Raw genomic sequence first — 22,790 nt, 5'->3', positions numbered from 1 at the left:
AACACTTTCAGCCACGTATTTAGCCAATTTATCTATGGGAGAAAGTCTAGAAAGCTGAGATTTTAGGAACTATCGGACTCAATCTGGGTCTAGAACAAGTATGTAGTAGCCAAGATTTCTTAATCTTCGTTGCTATTTCCTTTTCCTCCCACTTGGATTCAAGTTCCATAGTGTATATCCAAATGGGTGCATTTGGACCAAACTTGTGATAAATATCAGCCAACCGACCCTTCCAATAATCTGGTAAAGATTGCTCCAATATTCCCAAGGCATCCTAACTCGAAACAATTTTAAAATGTTTAAACATTAGTTCTGACAATTTCCTCCCAAAAGACAAAGGTAGCTTGGAATAGATGTAGATGGGTCCATTTTTGATTTTTTTAAATTCTACAAATTTTCTTTCTTCTTCCCTTCGTACAACTCTATCATCCCTAAAGATATTTTGTATCATCCTTAGGACGTTCTTGATGACTTCAGGCTCAGAGTCTGAATCATTACTAAATATTGTCCTTCGACGACGGATTCTTCTACGTTGTACCACTCCCACTTGGAGCATTTCGAGCATGTCCCTGTCTAGTCATGTTTGAAATAGGAACAAGGAAACAATAAGAATGGACCTACCATTCAAGGTGACAACACATGCCACAATTACTCGTAGAAGATAAAAAAAAAATAAAAAAAAATCTGAGGGACATTTTCTAATTTATTTAAATAAATTGGATCATATTTTGTTTTGAGTTTAAACAAAAAAAAAAATTAATGATGCAGCACCAGCCAATTCATGTTGGAAGGAAAGTATACAAACTCACGTTGGAAAGGGGCACTTCGAAAAGAATTGAAGTTACAGATTCTTGAACTGACATTCCTTTGTCCTCTTTTGTAAAAGGTTTGTGTTTTTTTTTTTTTCCCCTCCCATCTTAGGAGGATTTATAGTGTTTCCACACTTCCCCTCCAGTGTGACTCGAACCCAGGACCTACCGATCGTAGGTGGAGGTGCTTAACCACTGAGCCATCCCTCACTTATCAAAAAAAAAAAAAAAAAGGGTTTGTGTTTACCACAATTCTCATAATTTTTTTTTATCATTATAATAATGAGAAAAACACACAAGGAACATGATAAGAAACAAGAAACAAGAAACAAATATTGACTAGTCAAATATCATAAGACCAAACACGTGGTTTAACTTTAGAAGAACGAGGAAGCACCCTTTAGTATCGAGACTTGCTGTCAACTCATGTCTACTTTTCCCTTAGGGCCTGTTTGGAAAGCCACCCAGGTAATTGAAATTGGATGTAATTGGGTGTAATTACACAGTTTGACTTATTTGTTTGATCAGGTAATTACACAGTTAGGTGAGAATTGGGTGTAATTGACAGGGTGTAATTACACTCTCCAATTCTCAAGGGGGGGGGGGGGGGGGGGCTGAGAATTGGGTGTAATTACACCCTGTAATTACAGGGTTACTTTTTAGTCTGTTTATTTTTTTTACTTTAATTCATTTTTATTTTTAATTTTTTTTATTTCTATTATTTTAATTTTTTTGATTTTAAATATTTTTTTATTTCTATTTTTTAATTTCTTTTTTATTTTTACTTTTTTTTATTTTTATTTTTTAAAATGTATTTTTCTTTTTATATTATTTATTTTTCATTTTCTTTCTTTTCATTCCCAACCTTTACTTCTTGTGATTCCATGTAATTGCTCGTATTTTTTTTATTTTTTTATTTTATTCATTTAGCATAACCGTGTTATTATTCTAATATTTGAAACTACACCTCTTAATATTGGAAAGAATGAGTTATTAACAAACTTGACATATAACAGGTGACGTTATTAAAGTATAATTTCATTGTGAATGGGGTTATAGACTTATATTTTTCCTTTCTTTTGAATTATTTACTTAAGTTACGTTGGAACTTACTTATGTAATGTTGGAATTTGACATAAGAGTATTATGTTGAACTTTTTCTTTTGGATTTTGAATTTAGGTTATATTTTGAATTTTAAGTTATTTGCTTTCACATTGCATGTTGTTTATTTTTCACTTACATTTGATGGATTTTTTGTGTCAAACATCTGAATAATGTTATGGCATTATATTTATTAATATTATTTTTTTGTCAAACATCCAATCCATGACGTTCTCACAAAAAAAGTCTTCTTTTAAGTTTTATAATTAATTAAAATTAAATATTAATTTGAAAAATATATATCAATTATTTTTATTACAATATTAGTTACAAATATATGATTATTAATTAATATATTTTCAAGAAACAATGTGTTATTAAATAACTAATTTAATATCATTTATAAAGGCAATATTTTTTAAATATTAATTTTATTTTTTTTATAATTAAATTTTATTTTTAAATTAAACTGACTGTGTAATTACACTTGTGCAACCAAACAGCACGCTTGTAATTACACTGTAATTACGTTATGACAAACAAACAGGTCGTTGTAATTACACTACTGTGTTATTATTAGGCTGTGTAATTACTACCCTAGTAATTACACCAATTCCAATTACCAGGTGGCTTTCCAAACAGGCCCTTAATTTTTTTTTCCATTGGTCTCTCTGTCAGTTTTCAACACAAAAGGAGAAAACAATGGAGTCTGACAAAAACGAAATTTTCTCCGTTCTTTTCAAAGTATATTACTATAATTATTGTACCATACACTTGCCAACGTGCTTCAACACAAGTGGAGAAAATTTATTTAGAGAATCGTGTTTCTCAATTTACCTACAGTAATATGCAATTTGATATTCAACTTTCAACGCATCTTCGTTTTCAAACTGGATTTTCCTCCAAACACCGAAATGAATTTCAAATTCTTCCAAAAATAATAGCGAAGATGCAGTGCTGACACACAAACAATCGAAAGAACCGATACAATCATGTACACAAATTAGAATACACAATCTTGGCTCTGATGCCATTATAAAAAAATAATAACAAGGCAAGAACAACGAATTATGTACCTTTCAATTGCAGCGAAAATTGTTGAACTCGCCACAAAAAATTACCCCAAGTCAAACTTTGATTCACTAGGAAATAAAGTTTAATTACCACAAACTAGATGTTTTTTGTGTGGAGAATTTAAAATTGCTGGAGAAAAAAGTTTTGGAAGAACTTTTAAAAAATAGTGCAACCCTCAATTGCACGCTCACTCCTAAAATAATGCAGTGGTAGTTTTTTTTTTTCAGGAGTTAAGAAAATGACTGCCTTAGGTAACTCTCTACATGTTTATCTCCTTTAAATGGGCCGAGTCAGTCCACATGGGCGACCCGCCCAAAATAAATAGCCAACATTAAATGTATGTATTTTCCTATTGATATTGAAATAAGTAAAAATATAATCCTCTTACGAAATACTAAAAATAAACAATTTTTCTATAACGCGTAAAAGGTCGCTAGAGTTGCATCATAGGATTTTATGCAAGAAGTGTGAATTTTCATCACGAATCAATTTGTATGTGGTTAATTTAGCTTTGGAGTTTTGGAGATTACAAGGATTTACTTCATGTACCAAAATGTTTTTATTTTGTACTATATTTTCAAACAATTAATTTGGGGTATTGTATAATGTACAAGCCTGCGCTTTTCAGTTTTGAAACGGTCTTTCTATAGATCCCCCACGGCCCACGCTAGTGAAAATCAAATACTCCCTCCGTTTTAGATTATTTATCACTTTTTTATTTTAAACATCCCAAAAGAAATAGTATTAATTAAAAGGAATATTTGATTTACTTGTCTTTATTTATGTCAAAATTATAATATCTCTCCATTAATTGTTTACTCAATTTATGTATCATCTCTATTAATAATAAAATTTTACTAAAAGTAAATTGAAAAAAATAATTAATTATGCCTTAAACTTTTAAAACAACAAATAATTTGATACAATAAATTTTAGTAACTGCAAATAATTTTAAAAAAAGGAGCTCACGGCCAGAAAACAAAGTCGCCGATGAAATTATTGCACATTTACTACGTACATCTTTTTGTTTCTTTTGATAAAGTTAAGGGATATAAAAGGTGGACCCACTTTCCACTTGTCAAGTTTTGAAAAGTTTTTTTTTTTTTAATGCCACTAAGCAGAACTTAGTGTGTGTTATTTTATTGAACTAAATAATAAGGGGTCGTTTGATAGGAGGATAAGATATCCCATGTAGATGCGAATAGGTGGGATAAGATGAGATTACTAATCTCACCCTTTATGTGGGATTACTAATCCCACCTTATCCCACCTTTTATCCCATCTACATGAGATTGGATGAAATATAAAAAAAGTTATCCCACCAACCAAACATAGAATTAATTTCAATCCTATTAAATTAATAATCCAGACCATCCTATCCCTCCTACCAAACGACCCCTGAGTACTTACAAAGCTAAAAGAAAAACAGAAAACGTAAAGTACACCAAAAGAAATGAAAAGTCACTTTCCTAATCTGCACATTCCTAATCTTCTTCTACGCTGACAACTCCAAACCCACTTTCTTTCGCCGGTGAGATGGGAGCAAGGAATCGAAGACGCAGCTGCAACATCAAGATCTTGACTGTTGATATTCAGAGGTAAAATTCGATTTTTCTGGTATAGCTTCACTTTTCTTGCACCTAAAAACTCTCACCTGATGCAGTGAAGCTATATCCAAGGAGTAATCAAATCTGAAGAAACCGAACCTCCCCAATCATTTTCAACAAAATCGAAGATCTGCTAGTTCCGCAAGAATCGAGGAAAAGCGAAGAAAGGTAAGCTAATCTTGCTTTGAAACCCAACGGAATATTCCTTCAAGTATGAAATCAGGGTTTTTCCTTATAGATCTATCTTCTAGAAAAAACGTTCTGTGTTGATGTGTTGTATGATGCCAAATTGAGATTGAATCTTTGACAGTACTGTGAATCCTGCTTCTCTCTTATTGATAAAACCTCAATGAAATGAGCCGAAGCTAATACCACCATTGAAGTCTTATTAATAATTGAGTTACAGACCCACTCATGTATTTCCTTGATACTGTTTGTTTTTTGCTGGTCTGATCCTGAGATTAGGTGTTTTTTGTTTGTCTAAATTGAGAATTTTCCTACCTGCACTAGGCAGTTCAGAAAAGCTTGTGAATGCTGAGTTACCTGCAAAATCAAAAGCTAGGTAAGTTAAAAAATCAGCCAAGGTATTTCCTTCCCTAAACACATGTTGTACTGCCACATTGTGATGCTCTTTCATATTTCTAATTCTATCCCCTAATGTAGCAATACACTATAGTGTTTCCCATTCTCCATCCACCACCCTTTTCATCACCATAGAATCTGTTTCTAGGACCAAAGGGTAAATCTGCTTGTTCACACAATATGATAATCCTTCCAGAATTGCCCTAGCTTCTGCTACTATGTAGTCTCCTCCATCTCATTGCACTGAGCATACACCAGATCCCCTTGCCAATCTCTCACACAGAATCCATAAGAACTAAGGCCAGGGTTCCCTCTCGAAGCTCCATCAGTATTGCATTTATAACACCTTTCATTAGGAAACTTCCAGTACACTGCCCTAGTTATAAGCATGGGTTTGTATCCTTCTAGAACCCTTACCACTTCTGGCCATAAGTAAGGTAAATGTGTTAACCAAGGATACCTAAGCTTAGCTAGATAATACAAATTGTTATTCACTTTATGTATCACCTTTTTGAAACTCATACTGCCTCCATGTCTAATTGTATTCCTTCTTTTCCATAGTTCCTATGTGACCATAGCTGGTACTGCTTGTAGTAATGGTTTAAGCTTGTCCCCACATTCCACATTCCACCATGCTCTGATTACCTGATGAATTTGCACTAGGTTCATTTGTACACCTGCTGCATTCATAAACACTCTCCATATTTCCCCTGCAAATTCCCCAGTCACAAATAGGTGTTGTACTGTTTCGTGACGAGGAATAGAGCAACAATAACATCTAGAAACCACAGCTATATGCATTCTCTGCAACTGATCATCAGTAGGAAGTTTGAATTCCATAGCCTCCATAGGAAAAAAGATATCTTAAAAGGTATCCCTTTGATCCACAATAGTTTGCATTCCTGTTGCTCTGTCTCTCTATGTCTTAGTAGTTCCCATGCACTATTGACAGTGAACTTTCCTGTACTTGTTAGCATCCACCATGGTCTGTCCCAGTAACCGTGTAGCTGCTGTATGTGGATATCTGATTGTATGTGCTCCATAATATCTTCTGAAAAATTCTGATTTAGTACCTCATTTTTCCACCTTCCTTCCTCAATTAAATCAGCCACCTCCTCTAGATCTTCATTAAGTAGGTAATCTGTTGGGACTACATGCTGTAGAGCTCCAAGTTTTGTTCAATTTTCATACCACACATTAGATGACCCCGCTTTGATTTCCCACCAAATCTCATGTTCTACAGCTTCCCTGGCTTCAAGCATCTTTTTCCTGACTTGTGATCCTTTTTTCCACTGCACTAAAGTAGGGGTTACTTTCTTACAGTATTTATTGCACAAGTAATTTGACCATAGGATGCTGGTAGTTCTGAACCTCCACCATAATTTAGCAAATAGGGCATTTGAAACTTCAAATAGAGATTTAAAACCAAGCCCCCCTTCCGGAGTTGGTAAACAAATATTCTGCCAAGATGACCAATGTTTACTTTTCCTTTCCTCTTTACTACTCCAAAAGTATTTAGCAAAGATCTTATTTTTCTCATTCAAAACATATTTTGGAGGAGCCAAAACTGAAAGTAAATGAATTGGCTTGCTTTGAAGTAAACTCTTTATTAGAACAACCTTTCTTCCAAAAGATAAGAGCTTTCCTTTCCATGAAAGGATTCTGGTCTTAACCTTTTTAATGAGATCAACATAGAAAATCTTCTTCTTCCTTGAATGAGTGATTGGACACCCCAGATAAGTGAGGGGAAATTCACCCTTTGTAAATCTAGTAACACTCCTTACTTCCTGAATTAATTCATTGCCCACCTTAGCATACATGTATTAAGAACTTTTATTCTTGTTAATGAGTTGTCCAGATGACTGCTCATATCTCCTCAAAATATCCATGATGCTCTGTAGTGACTCAGTATCAGCAGAAACAAATATTATTGTATCATCTGCATATGCAAGATGATTCAAAGGGGTAGTCCACTTGAGGATTCCATACCCTACATATCTACTATTTTCAAACACAGAATTCAGGGCTCTTGAAAGTAATGCAGCAGATAATAGGAATAGAGTTGGGGAAAGTGGATCCCCATACTTCACTACTATAGTAGATTGGAAAGAACCAGTGGCCTGTCCATTGATAAGGATAGAATACCAATTGTTAGCAATCAATTTCCATATAAGATTAATAAAGTGTTACACCTCGGAAGTTTTCCCGTACTGGTATGATGAGTGTATGGTGTTTCACTAAGTCGGGAATGGCTAATTATGAAATCTCGGAAAAATAATAAAGTTGCAGAGAAATTCACTGCCAGTGGTCGTATATGGCACTATACGGACCGTATAGTGGTTTACGGACCGTATAGTGCACTCGTCCTTCAACCTGCCAAAAATCTCAACTTTCTGGAAATTGTTGAATATGGTTAAATACGACCCAGTTTACGGCCCGTAAACTGGTTTACGGACCGTAAACCAGGTCGTAAACTGCCCTGTCCACCAGCCAAACTCTCTGTTTTTGAGAGAATGCTTAAACACGTTCACTGGGACGGACCGTAAATCAAAATACGGTCCGTAAAATGCGCATTACGGTCACTGTTCATCCCGACAGAAATTCATTAAACCTTATCTTTGAGTTATTAAAAGGAACATTTGGCCTCATTTTATTTCATTCACCATTCATGCAACTCAGGAAACCTCTAGAACTTTCCAAACACTCCATCCACAAGAACCCAAGAGAATCAAAGGGGATATCAAGTCCAACAACACAAAATCTATGAAACCAAGTGCAAGAACACATCAAGGCATCATCCAAGTCAAGAAATTCCCAAGAAGGTGGAACTAGGGTTTTGGCTAAATGAAGAATTTCAACTCAAGGGTTGTTCAACCACTATCCAAGGTAAGTTTCATGATTATTCGATGTTGTTTGAGGTATTGGAAAACATAGACACTTGAAATGTAGAAGGACATAGAAATGGGTCATTGTTGAGTGAATAGTGACATAAATGAAGGATAGTAGAATTGAACTATGAACATTGAAGTGTCATGAATACAAATACGTTATAAATGATGTTTATATCACGAAACAAGCAATTAATGTATGAAAACGCAAGGATAAGCTAGAAGTAGAAATAAGGGGGAAATTTGAGGAAAATGGTGAATTTTGCCAATTGTATGTAAATGATGAATGTTGAGTACGATTTTGACAGTAGAATTATAAATGTTGGGAGTGATATGAAACATGAGAAAAATGGTACGAACGTTGGAAGCGTTGTACGACTTTTCCTAGAAATTGCGATACGTTCTTGTAGTTAGTTTATTAATGGTGATACGGATTCTCTTATGAAGGTAACGACGTGATATCGACGAAGAATAAGTGAGCGACATCTTAGCTAAGCGACCAAGGTATGTGAGGCTAATCTTTCTTTCTAATGGCATGAATCTTTTGATGTAATTTCCTATTCCCTTCATGAGTTCTCACTTCCTAAGAAGTTAAAATCCTATACCTATGAATGTCCATATGAGATAAGCTATATGATACGATGACACTAGAATGATGATGATGTTATTTCTTGCCTGCACTCACCTCATGTACTAGTCCTTTCAAGGTGAGTCATAATATCTGTGATGACTTCATAATGTAATCGGGGGATCACGACCTCATGTCACCCCGATAGAGTAAAGTTGATCATGAGTCATGTACACGCATTATGATAAGATAAATATGTTATGATAAGCATGCTACTAGGAGCATTACATTGAGCATTTCACACCGTGCCTAGTTGGCCGGGCAGTCACCGCCAAGGCGGGCAGCTATACGGATACACCATGACCTTCGGGCATGGGTAGACACCACTAGTGGGCGGCATGAGACGGTACCCCGGACGCGGGAGGCCTGGACGCGGGCTGATGATATTGATGATTACACCGTTCCGACATGGACGGGCAGCTTGCATATGATGCATACAGGTTATGGTGATGAGTATGAGTACGATAGCATGCAATACTGCATTTATGATTACCAGTCAGATCCATTTGTTTTATGTTGATGTTTTCCTTCTTTATGTATGCCTCTCATACTCGGTACAATATTCGTACTGACGTCCTTTCTTCGGAAGCTGTGTTCATGCCCACAGGTAGACAGGAAGGAGAGCTTGGCCCAGGTCATCAGTAGCTGTCAGCTAGAAGATAGCACTCCTTTGTTCGGAGGTGCTTGTGATTACTCTCTTTTGATGTACACTCCTATATGTATATTCTGGGCATGACGGAGTCTTGTTCCGTCTATGTATATACAGTATGTTAGTAGAGGCTCGTAGATACGCAGTGTGGGTTAGATGGTCTCACAAGACGTTTTCATATGCATGTATAGTATTTTGATGGCCGAAAGGCAATTGTATATAAAGTATTTATGTTTGTTAATTATGCTTTTCCTACAACTGGCATGTAAATTGACAAAAGAATATTAGATGGGCAAGATAAGTAGTAGAGTGAGCGGTTCTCGGTAACTAGCTCCGGGTACCCGTCGCGGCCCCTAGTTGGGTCGTGACAGAAGTGGTATCAGAGCAGTTCGTCCTAGGAAGTGTCTGCGAGCCGTGTCTAGTAGAGTCTTGTTTATGGTGTGTTGCGCGCCACGCTAATAAACAAGAGGCTACAGGGCATTTAGGAAAATGACCATGCTTCTTCTCATGAAATCGTGCGATAGAGCCATGCTTAGGGTTATGTTATTCCTAAAAGTGCGTTATGGTTTCAGAAAATGCCGCCAAAGGGAAAAGCTACAGCTGCCCAGAAGGGCAAAGCTACGACAAAGAGGCAGGCGGAAAGAGAGCCTCCGGCAAATGTAGAGGAAAGCGAATCACAAAGTGAGGCCGCGCCCAATGTAGGAGAGCAGGGAGGAGCCTCAGCTCCGATTCCTCCACCGGGTGTTTCAGGTCAACAAGTGTCAGAGGCCATCCATTTATTGACACAATTGGTTGCCGCTCAGGCACAACGACAGGATGCGGGTCCAAGGGATCGTTCAGCTAGCACGAGAGCCCGTGACTTTATGGCCTTAAATCCTCCAGAATTCTTTGGGTCGAAGCCAGATGAAGATCCGTAAAATTTTATCGATGAGATGTTGAGGACTTTAGAGATTATCCATGCTTCCGAGACCGAATCCGTGGAGTTGGCTTCCTATAGACTCCGCGATGTGGCGGTGTTATGGTATAAGAATTGGGTGATAACAAGAGGAGAAAATGCTCCACCTCCCGTGTGGCAAGAGTTTGTAGATGCCTTTATTCGTCACTACTTGCCACCCGAAGTCCGCCGAGCTAGAGCGGACAAGTTCCTGAATTTAAAGCAAAGGGGTATGAGTGCCCGAGAGTATAGCATGCAATTCAACTCATTGGCTCGATATGCTCCGACTATGGTGGCCAACATGGGAGACAGAATCTATAGATTTGTGAGTGATCTGGGGCCACATTTGTACAGAGATTGTTTGACGGCCTCCTTACAAGACGGGATGGATATTTCCCGGATACAGGCCCATGCTCAGAATCTCGAGGAACGACAACGACAGCAAAGAAGTGATCGTGATGGTGACAGAAGACAAGGTAAGAGGGCTAGGTCTATGGGAGAGAACAGTGAGTATAGAGAGGGATCGAGACAGACACATCCCAGGCACTCAGGTCAGTCCGCGACTAGTGCGCCTCCCAGATTCTCAAACGGAAGGTTCGATCGCTCTTTCCAGTCAGGGCAGGGTCAGAGTTCGAGGGCCCCAAGTTCTCAGTACCAGGGAGATGATAGTCGGAGGAGACCTCCAGTACTGCGGTGTAGCCAGTGTGGCAAATTACATTCCGGACGGTGTCGTCAGGGTTCGGATGCTTGTTATGCTTGCGGGCAAGTTGGTCACATGATGAGAAATTGCCCCTCAGCGAGGGATAGAGCTGGGACTCAGCCTACAGGTTCAGCAGCGGGTTCTTCTTCAACACGCCCGACAGCACAGACTCCCCAGACTCCAGCAGGTAGAGGCAGAGGTAGAGGGGGAACATCTACTTCAGGTGCTGTTCAGCCCCGTGTGTATGCTTTAGCTGGGCGACAGGATCTCGAGTCTTCCCCAGATGTTGTCACAGGTACCCTGACTATATTTTCCCGTGACGTATATGCTCTGATTGATCCAGGTTCTACCTTCTCATATATTACTCCGTATATTGCTGATTGTGTTGGGGTAAGACCCGAGCCAATTAAACCTTTTGAAGTATTCACTCCGGTTGGTGATCCTGTAATAGTGAGGCAAGTATATAAGAACTGTGTAGTCATTATACGTGATCGTCAGACAAAGGCTGATTTGATTGAACTTGAGATGATAGATTTTGACGTAATTATGGGTATGGACTGGTTGGCGTCATGCTATGCTAATGTGTGTTGCCGGACAAAGGTAGTTCGATTCAAATTTCCGGGAGAGCCCATACTCGAGTGGAAGGGTAATACAGTTTCCCCAAAGGGTAGGTTTATTTCCTACCTTAAGGCGAGAAAGATGATAGCCAAGGGTTATGTTTGTCATCTAGTTCGGGTTCAGGACACGGAAACGGAAGTGCCCACTTTCCAGTCGGTTCCGGTAGTGAATGAATTCCCAGATGTGTTTCCCGACGAGTTACCAGGTCTTCCTCCAGAAAGGGAAATTGATTTTGCCATCGATGTATTGCCGGACACCGAGCCTATTTCTATTCCTCCCTATCGAATGGCTCCGGCAGAGTTGAAAGAGCTAAAGGCACAGTTGAAGGACTTACTCGAGAAGGGTTTTATTAGACCCAGTTCATCACCGTGGGGAGCACCGGTCTTGTTCGTGCGAAAGAAAGATGGGTCGCTACGAATGTGTATCGATTATAGACAGTTGAACAGGGTGACTGTGAAGAACAGATATCCCCTTCCTAGAATCGACGACTTGTTCGATCAATTACAAGGTGCTAAGTGGTTTTCTAAGATAGACCTAAGATCGGGTTATCATCAAGTGAGGATCAGAGAAGAAGACATTCCCAAGACAGCTTTCAGAACGTGGTACGGCCATTACGAGTTCCGAGTAATGTCGTTTGGGTTGACGAACGCCCCGACGGTGTTCATGAATTTAATGAATAATGTGTTCAGGCCGTTCTTGGATCTTTTTGTGATAGTGTTTATCGACGATATCCTGGTATATTCTCGCACTGAGTCAGAACATGCAGATCATCTAAGAATTGTTCTTGGCGTTCTTCGAGATCGGGAATTGTATGCAAAGTTTTCGAAGTGCGAGTTTTGGCTAAAATCCGTGGGATTTCTAGGTCATGTTATTTCAGATGATGGTATCCGAGTCGACACTCAGAAAATAGAAGCTGTGAAGACTTGGCCAAGGCCTACGACACCTACAGAAGTTCGTAGTTTTCTTGGGTTAGCAGGGTATTACAGGAGATTTGTAGAGGGCTTCTCATCTATTTCAGCCCCATTGACGAAGTTAACTCAGAAGTTGGCTAAATTCCAGTGGAATGATGCCTGTGAGCGTAGTTTCCAAGAGTTGAAAAACAGGTTGACCTCAGCGCTAGTGCTAACACTTCCAGAAGGGTCCGATGGCTATGTCGTATATTGTGATGCCTCAGGTGTGGGAATAGGATGTGTATTAATGCAGCATGGTAGAGTCATTGCATATGCCTCGAGACAGTTGCGAAGGCATGAACAGAATTATCCGACTCATGATCTTGAATTAGCCGCGGTCATTCATGCATTGAAAATATGGAGACACTACTTGTATGGTGTACGTGTTGACATCTATACGGATCACAAAAGCCTTCAATATATTTTCAAACAGAAGGAGTTGAACCTGCGGCAAAGGCGATGGTTAGAATTACTGAAGGATTACGATGTGAACATTCTATATCACCCAGGAAAGGCGAATGTAGTGGCAGATGCACTTAGCCGCCGATCGATGGGTAGTTTATGTGGAGTTCCTTCGGAAAAGCGAGAAATGGTTCGTGAGGTCCATCAGTTATCAAGTCTTGGCGTACGACCAATTGATTCAGGAGATGCAGGTATTAGCGTTAATAACCCCACAGTTTCATCATTGAATCTAGAAGTGAAGGAACGACAATATGAAGATCCTCAGTTAAGCCATTATCGAGATCAAGCTCACGAGAAAGAAAAGTCTCCATTCGAAGTTTCCATAGAAGGGGTCCTTAGATATCAGGACAGGTTATGTGTACCGGATGTGGCAAACTTGCGCCAACGGATTTTAGAGGAAGCACATTATTCCCGGTATTCTATTCATCCAGGTGCAACCAAGATGTTCCATGATCTTAAATTGATATATTGGTGGGATGGCATGAAGCGAGATATAGCAGAATTTGTAGCCCAATGTCCGAATTGCCAGCAAGTAAAAGCCGAGCATCAAAAGCCAGGAGGCTTATTGCAAGCAATGGAAATTCCTACGTGGAAATGGGAAGAAATTAATATGGATTTTGTGGTAGGATTACCCCGTACGCGAGGGAAGTGTGACTCTATATGGGTGATCGTGGATAGACTCACGAAATCAGCTCATTTCCTCCCCGTTAGAACCACATACTCAGCAGAAGATTATGCTAAATTGTATCTCAAGGAGATTGTACGACTTCACGGTATTCCTTTGGCCATTATCACAGACAGAGGGGCACAGTTCACAGCTAAGTTCTGGAAGTCCTTTCAAGAAGGTCTAGGTACCCAAGTCAAGCTCAGCACGGCGTTCCATCCGCAGACCGACGGACAAGCCGAGCGCACTATTCAGACCTTAGAAGATATGCTACGAGCATGTGTGCTGGACTTCGGTGGTAGTTGGGATGAGCATTTGCCTCTTATTGAATTTGCCTATAATAACAGCTATCATTCCAGCATTCAAATGGCCCCGTATGAAGCCTTATATGAAAGAAAATGCAGATCTCCAATTGGATGGTTTGAAACCGGAGAAGTACAATTGATAGGCCCCGACTTAATCCAACAAGCAGTTGAAAAGGTTAAAGTGATTCGAGACCGACTATTAACAGCTCAAAGTCGCCAAAAGTCTTATGCGGACAACCGCCGACGGGATTTAGAATTTCAAGCTAATGATTGGGTATTCTTGAAAGTCTCGCCAATGAAGGGAGTAATGAGGTTCGGCAGAAAGGGGAAATTGAGTCCAAGATACATTGGACCTTATCGAATCATCCGTAAGGTGGGTAGAGCAGCCTACGAATTGGACTTGCCTTCAGAGCTCGAATCTGTACATCCAGTATTCCATGTTTCGATGCTCCGCAAGTGTATTGGAGACCCCACGAGGATTGTTCCGATTGATGATGTACAAGTGACAGAGAAGTTGACATACGAAGAAGTGCCCATTGCTATTTTGGATAGACAAGTGCGAAGGCTTCGGAATAAAAAGGTTGCTTCAGTCAAAGTTCTGTGGCGGAACGATAATCGGGAAGAAATGACTTGGGAAGCGGAGGAGAAGATGAAATCTATGTACCCCCATTTGTTCCAATCCCCAGAAGAGATTCAAGATGAGACGTCGACGATATGAGGTATGAATGTTTTAATTTTATGTTTTTGGTCGTGTGTGGCCGTAAATGTGTTGAAATTGTGATATAGCCCTGTGAGGCGATGATATTATGGGTCGTTGTGGTAAATTGGTAGTGCCAAATTACAAAGGAAACTCTGGCAAAAATTTTCTAGAATCCCCGAGTGTCGAACATTCGAGGACGAATGTTCCAAAAGGGGGGAAGAATGTTACACCTTAGAAGTTTTCCCGTACTGGTATGATGAGTGTATGGTGTTTCACTAAGTCGGGAATGGCTAATTATGAAATCTCGGAAAAATAATAAAGTTGCAGAGAAATTCACTGCCAGTGGTCGTATATGGCACTATACGGACCGTATAGTGGTTTACGGACCGTATAGTGCACTCGTCCTTCAACCTGCCAAAAATCTCAACTTTCTGGAAATTGTTGAATATGGTTAAATACGACCCAGTTTACGGCCCGTAAACTGGTTTACGGACCGTAAACCAGGTCGTAAACTGCCCTGTCCACCAGCCAAACTCTCTGCTTTTGAGAGAATGCTTAAACACGTTCACTGGGACGGACCGTAAATCAAAATACGGTCCGTAAACTGCGCATTACGGTCACTGTTCATCCCGACAGAAATTCATTAAACCTTATCTTTGAGTTATTAAAAGGAACATTTGGCCTCATTTTATTTCATTCACCATTCATGCAACTCAGGAAACCTCTAGAACTTTCCAAACACTCCATCCACAAGAACCCAAGAGAATCAAAGGGGATATCAAGTCCAACAACACAAAATCTATGAAACCAAGTGCAAGAACACATCAAGGCATCATCCAAGTCAAGAAATTCCCAAGAAGGTGGAACTAGGGTTTTGGCTAAATGAAGAATTTCAACTCAAGGGTTGTTCAACCACTATCCAAGGTAAGTTTCATGATTATTCGATGTTGTTTGAGGTATTGGAAAACATAGACACTTGAAATGTAGAAGGACATAGAAATGGGTCATTGTTGAGTGAATAGTGACATAAATGAAGGATAGTAGAATTGAACTATGAACATTGAAGTGTCATGAATACAAATACGTTATAAATGATGTTTATATCACGAAACAAGCAATTAATGTATGAAAACGCAAGGATAAGCTAGAAGTAGAAATAAGGGGGAAATTTGAGGAAAATGGTGAATTTTGCCAATTGTATGTAAATGATGAATGTTGAGTACGATTTTGACAGTAGAATTATAAATGTTGGGAGTGATATGAAACATGAGAAAAATGGTACGAACGTTGGAAGCGTTGTACGACTCTTCCTAGAAATTGCGATACGTTCTTGTAGTTAGTTTATTAATGGTGATACGGATTCTCTTATGAAGGTAACGACGTGATATCGACGAAGAATAAGTGAGCGACATCTTAGCTAAGCGACCAAGGTATGCGAGGCTAATCTTTCTTTCTAATGGCATGAATCTTTTGATGTAATTTCCTATTCCCTTCATGAGTTCTCACTTCCTAAGAAGTTAAAATCCTATACCTATGAATGTCCATATGAGATAAGCTATATGATACGATGACACTAGAATGATGATGATGTTATTTCTTGCCTGCACTCACCTCATGTACTAGTCCTTTCAAGGTGAGTCTATGTGTATACAGTATGTTAGTAGAGGCTCGTAGATACGCAGTGTGGGTTAGATGGTCTCACAAGACGTTTTCATATGCATGTATAGTATTTTGATGGCCGAAAGGCAATTGTATATAAAGTATTTATGTTTGTTAATTATGATTTTCCTACAACTGGCATGTAAATTGACAAAAGAATATTAGATGGGCAAGATAAGTAGTAGAGTGAGCGGTTCTCGGAAACTAGCTCCGGGTACCCGTCGCGGCCCCTAGTTGGGTCGTGACATAAAGTGTTCAGCAAAACCCATTTTTCTTAACACATGCATAATGTACTTCCAGGATACCCTATCATATGCCTTGGTCATGTCCAGCTTCAGAACTATATTAGCTGGTTTCCCTCTTAATCTGATGTCTGAGACTATCTCCTGTGTGAGGAGAATGTTCTCAAATATCTTTCTCCCTTTTACAAACCGAGACTGATTTTTAGAAATCAAATATGGTAGCAGTCTTTCCATTCGGTCATGAACAACCTTAGAGATCACTTTGTTGACAAAATTTGACAGACTTATAGGTCTCAAGTCTGACAAAGTTTGTGCAGGTTGCTTCTTTGGGATTAGTACTAGATTAGTATGAGTAATAGATTTAGAGAGTTTAGTTCCATCAAAGAAAGTGAGTACAATGGCATGTACATCATCACCCGCTATATCCCACCACTGTTGATAAAAACTCCCAGTAAATCCATTTGGTCCACTTGCACTATCTCTATTTAGTTCAAAAACTGCTTTTCTGACCTCCTCCTTTGAAGGATAGTTGCAAAGTGCCATGTTCTGTTCATGATGAACCATTGTAGGGACATGATTTAGTAACATAGACACATCTGGATCCCCTTCTTGAGTAAATTGCTTCTTGAAGAAACTTATTGCTTCCTCTTTGATCTGCTCCATAGTTTCTAGCCATACTCCATTGCTATTCTGAATTCTATTCACTTGAAGTTTTCTCCTCTTTCCAGTCACATGGTTATGAAAGAAACTGGTGTTTCTATCCCCTTCCGTGTACCAGGAAAAACCTGCCTTCTACTTCCAGTACTGCTCTTCTAGGTTAAGGTACTTCTTAAATTCTGCTTGTGCCTATTGAAGAACAATTCTATTAATGATGCTAGGTTCCTCCTCGAACAGTTTCTCTTTCACTTTCACTACTTCCTCCCTTATAGCTAGCTGTTGGAAGATATTCCCATAAGTATCTTTGCTCCATTTAATCAAAGCACTTTTAAGATTCTTTAATTTCTGTGTGAAAGCCAGATAAGGAGACTCTACAAACTCTGTCCTCCAATTCTGTTGCACTACTTCCTTAAAAGAAGCATGTTGTATCCAGAAATTCAAGAATCTGAAAGGTTTTGAAAAGTTTACTTTTTCTTCTCCACAAGACAAGATCATTGGAGCATGATCTGAACCTGATTTAATAAGATGTTCAACTTCAATCTGAGGGAATAATTCTTGGAAAGGACTGTTAGCTACAATCCTATCCAATCTCTTGAATATGCAATCTTCAGCAGCTCTTCCATTCCACCAAGTAAATGGACTTCCTTTATAACCCAAATCAAACAATTCACATGAGTTTATACAAAAAGCAAAATCCTCACATTCATTCAGTGTGACAAGAAGCCCTCCCAGTTTTTCCTCTTATGATAATATCACATTGAAGTCTCCACCAACGATCCATGGTAGGTTCATGGATCCTGCTAACTGATACAAATTATTCCATAGCTCCTGCCTCTCTCTTTCATTACATTTAGCATCGACAAAAGTGGATAATGTCTTTGCCTAAGTCTTGATGATTCAGCTTCAAAGTGATTTGTTGTTCTGTGTCCAGCACGAAGTCCCATTGTACTGCCTCATCCACAAATATCCAGATCTTACCATTTTGATTTGCAATAGCTGAACCCATTCCCAATCTACTTTTGTACTTCTGTAGATGTCTGCAATTCTGAAATGGTTCCATAAGAGCTATAACATAACACTTGTATTGACTTTGTAACATGATGACTCTTTGGAAAGCCTTTTGTGTGTTAACATATCTAATATTCCAAATTAATGTTTTCAGCATCATTTGGACTTGGTAGTTGCAGTTCTCTTTGTTCTAACCCTCCTGGCTTGCATATTTTTTAGATTTTTTATTTTTTTCATACTCTTGGGGAAAGCTTTTGGAGATATATCTGCATCTTTTACTATCTGCTTGTTATTTAGATTAATTCCCGTTTCCTGATCCTCCTCCATTTGCTTTAAATCCTTCATAGCCATCTGTACCTCTGATTTTGTCACCTGATGTGCAACTACCTCCTGCAAAGTTGCATTTGGATCAGTTTGAGGTATGTATTCTGCCACTTTCTTCCTTTCTGCCTCTCTAATTTCTTGTGTAGCTTTCTGAGTCACTTCTATTATGTTTGTGATCTCCTTTATGCTCTGCACTGTTCTATCATCTTAAGCAACTGTATCTGTATGTTCTTGTCTTTCCTCTTCAGCACCCTTTGCATTTGTAGATGTCAAAACCACCTCTTCCCCTTTTTCTGCCCCTTCTTTGTAATCTGGTGGTTTATTTTTCACTTCTTCTGGTGGATCACCCCTCTTTTTGTGTTTCTCTATACAACTAACCTCATGTGATTTCTTATTTTCTTCAGGTTGATGGGTCTCTCCAACTTGAGATGACCAAGGTGAGAGCCCCTGTTTCTCGATGTTCAGTTGCACATTTTGGTACTCCCTTTCCTTTCTTGTGTTGTTTATTTCTCCTTGCTCTATTTCTTCTGGTGATTGTGCAGTTGAGTTGCCTTCTCCAGCTGGGTCTACTTCTGAATTAAATGTTGTTTCTGAACCCTCCTTTTCCTCTACTCTGTCACCCCACTTAACTGACTCCTTTGTTACTTCTGTGGCATGTTCATGTTTCTGAAAATTATCTTCTATATGCTGGTTAAGGACTCTTCCAAAAGAGTTCTCAACCCATGGTTTTGCACTAGCATGCTCTTCTTCTCTAGTCTGCTGATTATGTTCTCTTGGGGTTTTGCCCTTTATTCTGGAATTTGAGTTACCCTCCTTATTATCCTTGTGTGCTGAGATTTCTATCACTGAGTCTTGTAAATTTTGAACTCCATTGCTGATATTGTCATCACCTTCAGTTAGGGCATTAAACTTGTTTTGTGTCACTATTTTAGCCTTTTTATCAATCACTGTTGGTCCTCTTAAGACTGACTCGTTTTCCTTGTCCTCTGCAGGTGCTTTTTGATTTTTGGCATTCCATTGAGCAAGGTTCCCTACTACCTTTCCACTTGACAACATTTTAGGAGGATAACTGTTTCTTCTTCTCTTTCCATGATCATCACTTGTTGCTGCTGGTTGTATTCTTGATTCTTCCACATTGTTCTCCATTTTTCCTTTGTCCTTGTCATTTTCTTTTGCCTTGTTGTTCTCCACCTTTGGTGCTCTTATTTTGCCAAAGTTTTAAAAGGTCTTAATTGCCATTTGCCAATTTGTTTTTCGAATTTTTGTGTGTTTAGGCTCTCCATGTGCCTTAGATGGATGAGCATGGCCTTTTCTGTCATGTCAACAGTTACGGGGTAGTTTCACTCTAAATAATGGAACGTGTTTTTCAGGGCAAGTTTGAGGGTAAGTTAAAAGGTCAAATCCAATATCTGTGCTCGTCCGATTCTTTTACTTTAATATCTTAATTAAACTTTATTTCATTTAGATATTTGAGGTAGGGTCCGACTGTGCCATTTAGATACTTTTAACTGATTTGGCAACTTGTATGATTTGCACACTAAACTGGTGCGTGAAAAGCTCAATAAACAGATTTTTTCTTTTTTCTTTTTAATTCTTTTTATTTCCTTCTTCTTCTTCTTCTTCTTCATTTTTTTCTCTCTTTCTTCTCCATTTAACAAACCTTCCAGCATTTGCTATCTTGTTCACTGAAAAAAATCAAGACCGCCACCATCCTCTTTCTCCCTATGCATTTACAGGACAAGAAAAATGATTTTTCTTTGGATAAATCTATTTAATAAATAAAAGAAAAATAAAATACCCAAAAAGATTTTTTTTTTTTTGTTTATTATTAATGGAGTCTTTAGAAAGGTTGAAGATTTAAAATAGGTTAATTGATTTAATGAAAAGTTTGAGAAATTAATGTTGTATTGTCTTTAGGTCTTCGTAGGGAATCTTTAGCTGAAGTTATAACAAATTTAGAGGATTTTCTCTTGAAATTTGAATTAAAATCGTGGTTGTAACAAGAACAACATAAAGATGGTGAAGAACACCAAGAACAACTATTCATTTCAGAATTTTCAATGTGTCCTTTATTTCTTTTTCTTGTTGTTAATAATGTGTTTTTTCTGATTAGGTGTAAATCAAGTTTTTTTCTTTTCTTCTTAGAGTATTACTTTTAATTTGTTATTAATTATTTTAAATAGTTTTTTTTCAATTAAAAAAGACACATGTCCTCATTTTATTCTTCATTTGACACGTCAGCAACGAGTGTATTGCACACACTTTGTAAATTTGGCTGATTCAACGAAAAATGTCTAAATGGCATAGTCGAACCCTACCTCAGGTGTCTAAATGAAACAAGGTTTAGTTAAGGTGTTTAAATGAAAGAACCAGACGACCACATGTGTCTATTGATGGGTTTGACCTAAGTTAAATGTATGTATTTTCCTATTGATATCGTTGACACCTAATTTTTGACCTCCCGTAAGTTATTTTAATCACTCGGGATCACCGGGCAATAAGTGAATAAGATGAATATTTCTGATAGCCTTAGATGATTTTTACAAAATGCCCCGATCAATATTTCTTCCTTTTAAATCAGTAAAAAGGTTTTTTCATGCATCATGTTTTATTTAGAGAACAATATATAATTTTCAAGATATTTGGTTGAATTATTTTTAAAAAAGAAAAATAGAAAGAAGAGGAATTCTTGTTTAATCGTTAAAAATTATTCTCCCCTCTGAAATTTGGATAGTTTAAATAATTTAAATAGTTTAAGTAATTAATTATTTACCTTTTCTTTACTACTCCTGATTTTTACAAAAATAAGTATAATCTCCCTTTAATGATTTGATTAGGCTAATTAATTAATTAAATGATAATTATTTGCAAAAACTGAACCCCTTATCAAATATGTATTTTCCTTTTTGATTTTTGCCTTGGTTACAATTAATTTAATTATTCTTTCATTTAAAGAAATTAGCTTATGTTTTTAAGAAATTAGTCTGTTGGTATTTAATTTAAAAAATAATATGCCTATCCTAATTTTCAAAATTAGATTAAAAGGTCATAATTAAAATAAAAAATACGTTGGGCCAAGTTTTAGGCCCATCAACAACTTAACTGACCTTCAAAATTATTTTTCCTTTTATTATTATAAAAATACGTAGCAACATAATTTTCCCTATGATTTAAATTTTCTTCAATAGCATTTTCTTTTAAATTATAAATAGTTAATATATTCAGCATCTACACCAAGTATACACAACATATATGTGAGATATATGTGTATACACTTGGTGTATACACAAGAAAGGGCCCATTTTTATTTCTCAAAATCAGTTGGACCGAATCCAAGCCCAATAGGGCTGACCCGGCCCAAGTCAGCTGATAAGCGGGTAATTCCCCTTTCACTTATCATTTTTCCAAAGGCCAAACGACCCCTAGCCTTCTCTCTTCCTCTTCCCTTTTCCCTATGCATAAACCCTAGCGCCGCCAAGGCTTCGAGCCTTCTCTCTCATGCTAGAAATGGCAATATTGCAGAGAGTACAAGGCTTTGCAGCCTTCATACCCCTTTTTGCGTGATAAGCATTAATGATCCAACCCCAATTTCGTCTTCTTCCTCCCAAACACGGTATAAGTCATTTTCACTTTCATTTTTCCTTTTTATATTTCAAATCTAATACACGATTTCCTACATTTGTTCTTTATTTTCACAATTATATTCTTGTATTTTGTTCGATTTTCATTCGTTAAGTACAAATGAGCCAGATCGAGTAGAACAATACTTAGATCTGGCCATGCGTTCTTAGTTCTGATTGATTTCAACCGTAGATTTTATTTACAAAGGTAATTTGAATGAAAATCGATTCATCCCACATCGGTATTCTTAGGCTTTTTCATAGTATTGGGGTTCTATTTATAGAACCCCAACCTTCAACACAAAACAAGTTTTCAGATGTGAAAAAAATCGATAGGCTAGAATTTTAAGTCAAAAATTTGAAATTTAAGCAAGTATAATTTTAGACTCAAAAAAAAAAAAAAACTCTTTGTCGGGTTTGAGTCCCTTAGTTGAAATTTTTTATTTACTTTCCTTCTTTGTGGTTGAGTGTGAGGGTGGAAGCACAAGGAGCTTTTGGATCCATTCTTGATAAAGGCTGTATTGAAAAATTTAAAACCCAGCCCCTTTTTTATTTTGTCATTTTTATTTATAAGTTGATAGCTAGTCTGTGTTATTAAGTGTTCTTCG

At 37.8% G+C, this 22,790-nt stretch overlaps 1 long non-coding RNA gene across 1 annotated transcript; it reads left to right on the top strand.

Moving 5' to 3' along the window:
• Positions 1-4,449: 4,449 nt before the first annotated feature.
• Positions 4,450-20,639, top strand: LOC132605214 (uncharacterized). The gene is made up of 5 exons (XR_009569103.1): positions 4,450-4,583; positions 4,649-4,760; positions 18,586-18,657; positions 18,967-19,039; positions 19,555-20,639. It is a non-coding gene; the product is annotated as an uncharacterized LOC132605214 (long non-coding RNA).
• The last annotated feature ends 2,151 nt before the right edge of the window (positions 20,640-22,790 follow it).

Source organism: Lycium barbarum, chromosome 8, assembly GCF_019175385.1.
Source record: "Lycium barbarum isolate Lr01 chromosome 8, ASM1917538v2, whole genome shotgun sequence".
Taxonomy (NCBI): Eukaryota; Viridiplantae; Streptophyta; class Magnoliopsida; order Solanales; family Solanaceae; genus Lycium; species Lycium barbarum.
This window is presented reverse-complemented; position numbering and strand designations above follow the sequence as displayed.